Source organism: Heterocephalus glaber, unplaced genomic scaffold (assembly GCF_053883595.1).
Source record: "Heterocephalus glaber isolate CG9 unplaced genomic scaffold, H.glaber_assembly_v1.0 deba00001523, whole genome shotgun sequence".
Taxonomy (NCBI): domain Eukaryota; kingdom Metazoa; phylum Chordata; class Mammalia; order Rodentia; family Bathyergidae; genus Heterocephalus; species Heterocephalus glaber.
This window is the reverse complement of record NW_028258327.1, coordinates 29,592,448-29,597,936: the sequence shown is the minus strand read 5'-3', so window position 1 is coordinate 29,597,936 and position 5,489 is coordinate 29,592,448.

The following is a 5,489-nucleotide window of genomic DNA, read 5'->3' as shown; positions in this document are numbered from 1 at the left end:
TGTAGAAGGTCCCTTAGTTACTGGATTGGCTGTTGTGCAACTGCAGGGCTGGTATTCAGGTAAATCTCAGGTAAATCTGATTTTACTTCATAATGGCCCCAGAATGAAAGAGTAGTGATAACAGCAATTAAGACATGCCAAAAAAAAAAAAATCCGTGTAGTACTTCCTTTAGGCGAAAATATAGAAGTTCTCAACTTGATAATGGAACAAGAAATTATATATGGAGATTGCTAAGATCTACAGGACAATAAAATATTTTGAGACATTTATGAAACTTTTATTACAATATATGTTATAGTTGTTTTATTCTATTATTAGTTATTATTGATCTTTTACTGCACTCAATTTATAAGTTAATTTTATCATGGGTATGTGTTTATACGCAAGAGTCAATACCATGGACAGTGTTAGGCATCCAAAAGGAGTCTAGAAATATATCTCTTGTGGATAGAGGGAAGACTAATATATTTGCAAATAAAATTTTAAATATTTATGATTCTGCTAAGCAGTGAGAAGCAGAATAAGTTCTCAGTTAATATTTGTTTATTGTTTGCTATTGTAAGTCCTATGGAAGAAAAATAATTCTGGTTTTCACTTTTTGCCTGCAACACCTAGATTTATTTATTTTTTTAGAATGTTCTGTGTCAAAAGGATTGGACCTTTAAGTGTCAAAACAAGTTTAGGCATTCCTATGCAAAATAACAACAGAAAATTCCCTATCGACAAAAGAGAAATGGTTAAATCAAGTTTGGCAAGTCCATATGATTAAAGATCCATTAAAAATTATGCTTTCAAATAATACTTCGATTATTTTTAACATTAGGTGAAACATATAACATTCAAGTAGGATATGATCTTACCTAAATTTGTGTTTATGTTCATATTTGTATTTGTTTTTGTAACAGTTGACAGGAGTTATCTCTGAAAGATGGTATTATGTACATCTTTAATTTTTCTGTTTTTGTACTGTTCTGAAATTTAAGCAGTTTAACATGTTACCTTTTAATGAGATAAAAAGAATCAGGTAAGCGGTGTTTAAGTGAGGGCTCGAAATCTCAGCCTCTACCCTAACAAATCAACCTCTCCTAAGATGCTGCCCTGGAATGTTCACTGCAAATTCACCTACTCTCCCTGTGGGTGAGTATGCTGCAGGAGGTTGAGCAGAGTTTGGAGCCTGGAGAAGACTTGAGGCACATTACAACACTGAAGACGTCATGCAACCCATGGCCCCTTGACAAGTCTCTCTTATTTCCTGCTTTCACTCCACTTCTTCATTGTCACTCTTGTCCAAAGTTAGTATGAACATGGTCTGCTCATCAAAGTACAATGAAGGAATTTTCCACCCCTCCAGTTGGGGATGTGTTATTATTACTCCTCTCCAAACAGTTGTCTAACTGGGAAAGGATGGAAAAATATGTGTCAGCATGCAGCCTGCAGAGGATGGCAGCATAATAAACAGGAGCCCTGACTAGACCCAATATTAGTGATGGTGCTGGGAAGCCAGCCTGGCTTTGGACTGCCTGAAGGCAGTGGTGATTCCCTGCTTGTCCTATCTGTCAGTCTATTTGATCTCCAAATGAATTGCTTTTGATAACAGCTATATAAATGCAGAACTGATCCGCTGGGCCTTCTTAAATGAGACTCTTCCCTTTCATCTCCCAGTCATTTCAGAAAGCAGATAGACTTGTTAGAGGTTTTAATGCAATGATTTATGTTTTATCTTGCCTGGTTTGAGGCAGCATTTATTTAGCCCTAAATTCTTCCCAAACTTCTATGTGAGAAGAAAAATATTTCAACACACAATATTTGGGGCTTCTTCTTGTTTTTTTAAAATAAATTTAATAATGTGTTTTCCTCTTTTGTTTATGAAAGGCAGTAAAGTTTATTTTAAGGAAAGGGAACAGGAAAGAAAAAATCACTATACAAAACATTTTTATTATCACACCCTTGACAATATAAATTTTAAAATAATATAAAACTAATAATTATCCTTCCACCTAATGACTAACAGAAAAAGAAGTTAATTAGAGCGAAGGAAAACAAAATTTTGTATAGTTTTTCACATGTTTACATAATCTATAAAGAACATTCTATGGAAGTTTTAATTATTTCTCTCCTAATCTCTTTTTACTTTCTCTCCTTTCTCCTTTAGGATTGAAGGAAAGTTTTGGTGGTGATGCAGATTGAACCTAGGGCCTCATACATGCTAGACAAGCACTATACCCTTGAGCTATAATCCCAGTCCAGAAGACTCTTATTAAAGAGAATGTAGTATAACTCATAATGCAGAGGATTTGTATGAAGCTTTGATTATTTACCTGTCATGTGTTAGAAATTATTTTCTTTAAGAGAACCTACTTAAAGTGAAATGCACAAGGGGAAATGCAGTCTACTTAAAGGGAAATGCAAACATTGTAGCTGGATAATGAAGTAAAATTTGATTTCCTTTTAATTAAACAAATATCTTCATGAAATTGTTAAAGAAAACATAATGCAAATTGTGTTTTGTGTATAATTGAAACTGTCTAGTTGAATTGGGACAAGTTGTATTTTAAATTATGACTTTCAAATAAAACAAATACATGCCAAAATGAATTTTTTTAGGGATTATGTTTTATACAAATGTAATCATTCATTTATTAAATACCATACCAGTTTATTCCAATCAGTAAAATAGTCTGCAAGAACACTTTCTTTAAAATGATATATAATAGACCAAAGAAAAAGAAACTACATACTGTTAAATACTTAGCATCTTTATATCTAGGAGATGAAATTTAGTTTTTGTGTGGTGAGGGACCTCATAATTCCTAAGTGGCAAAGCTAGAGGAGGCTTAGTAGATTTTTTTCTATACAGTAAAAAAATACATAGGTACATTTTATAAGAAGTTTGATCTTTTTTTTGGTACTGGGGATTGAACTCGAGACCTTGCGCTTGCGAGGTAGGTGGCAGCACCACTGAGCTAAATCCCTGGCCCTTTTATGAGTTTTATTTGTATTTCTTTTTGAGTTAGAAGAAATGGTAAAAGAAGCTTTTAAAAATGCTGAACATTTGGTTAAATCAGCCTATATTGTAGTCTGAGCATTGTTTGCAACAGGTTACAGCTGTTGTTAATTAAATTGCCCCCATGAATTCTTTTTCTTGTTACTCTTTCTAAATATGTATATAAATACTGAAAAACTTGTTTCTTGAAACAGAATATCCAAATTAAAGGAGAATTGACAAATACATAGCTTTCTTTAAAATGTTGTCTATCAATAATTGGAAAAAAAGCCCAGGTGATGGCACACACCTGTAATCCCCGTATTCTAGGAGGCTGAGGCAGGAGTATCACAAATTCAAGCCTAGCCTGAGCAACTGAGTGATTTAGTGGCACCCTGTCTCAAAATAAAGTAAAAAAAAAATAATAGAAAAGGTGTAGCTCAGTGTCAAAGCCCTATGTTCAAGTCCCAGCATAAAAAAAAATTTTGTAAAAGTGTCAACAATAGCTTATAGTGATAAAAAATTCTCCAATAAGGAAAATGCATTAAGAAATAGTTTCAAACCTATATTTTTCAAATGAGTAAGCAATCAGAGTTAATAAAGGCTATACATCTTGGAAACAAAATCAAAATGACTGTGTTTCCTGATAATGACTTTCCTGGTCTTTCAGTGGGACACAAAATGGCTGGTACTTTCTTCTGAGTACAGTTATTTTAAGTAAACATAGCCATATAAATAGGCTTAGAAAATTATGTTCTTAAAATGTGCAGTATCATTTTGTATTCTACAAAAAGAAATAACAGCAATAATTTTTAAAACTTCATAAACCACAACATCAAAACTTACTTTTAAAAAATCAAACCCATTTAACAGATAGAGTGCCTATGATTAATCCTATGGTATACAATATGAAATATTCTATTGCTATAATTATTGACAGCACTGGTTTCTTTGCTCTTGAAAATACCAAAGCTCTGAAATGTAAAGCACTTTATCTAATACATACAGTAAGACACATTAGAATTAGTTCTGCTTTTTGAATAAACTTGGGTCTTTTGACTTTAAGACCACCAATGTCCAAGACACCAATGCTTTAGTTAAAAAGAACTCAACTCAGTCTCAGGACATGGTCTTCTGAGGTGGACAGCATGATAATGATCCACATGTTCCAGCAGAAAAAGTCAGGCCACAGGTGTTCCCATAGCTTACTCACAGTGGTATCTATAGATAATGGAATACTACTTAAGCTACACAAAAGTATAAATTTAAGACATTTAAATGTTTGTAGGAAAATGGGTATACCCAGAAAACATAATAGTAAGTGAAATGAGCCAGAAACACAAGCTTAGCCACTGTGTAGTTTCTCTCATTTGAGTAAAGCAAAGTACAAATAAAGGGAAAAATAAAAGATTAATAGAAGGAATCAGGGAGATAAATCTAGAGGGAAGAAGAGAAAAGGAAGGCAATGTAAAGAAATTTAATGGGTGTCATGTATATACATGTACCAAATACCCACAATGAATTTAATCATTATATATTGTAAACCTGAACTAAAATAATAATGATGAGGACAATAATAACAACAATAATGATGAAAATAGAGTAAGGAGAACTAGGGATAGAGAGAGGGAGGTGAGTGAGGAAAGGAAAGGGAATAAAGTGAATCAATATACATCAAGTACATGTACTTACTCTGTAAGATGAATGTAAACCTCATGTACTCTAAACATGTACTGATAAGTTAAAAAAATTTTTAAAGTATGGTGTGAGGATAATATAATATAATGAAACAGTCAACCCACTCTCTAGTTGGATTTAGCTAACGTCAATATTTTTTGTAGATGCTTCCAAACTTACACAGAATTAAAGAGTACCAATATAATTGTTTCTGAGGTTTTTTTTAAATTAAATTCTTTTATTGGTACATTGTAGGTATACAACACAATTACATTTCTCACTGGGAATTGTACCTTTACATAATGCATCTTGGTTCTTATTTTTTCGCCATTCCTAGCCCTCCCTTCATGCCCTCCACCCTTCCCTATTTACAATGACTTTATTTCCATTTTTTCCATTTCTCAGCATTTTTCCTTTCCCTTCTTTCCTTTCCCCTGCCCCTCCCAAAACCCCTACCCCTTTGGACCTTTTATTCCTATTTTACATTATCAATTATTCATTCTAATCATTGGTACATTTTAGGTATACAATATAATGACATTCATCATTGGAAATTTGCACCTTTACATAGTCTCTCTTGGTTCTTATTTTTCACCCTTGCCCAGCCCTCCCTTCAACCCCTCCAGTCCTCCCTATTTACAAAGATTTTGTTCCTATTTTTCCATTTTCTCATATTAAACCCATTCCCTTCTATCCTTTCCCCTAGCCCTCCCACTTCCTTCCCCTTTGCCCCTTTTCTTCCTATTTCACATTATCTATTATACATTTAGTCCTTATTTACACTTTCAGTTTCTCAAACCAGAGAAACTATTCGGTGTTTTTTCATGT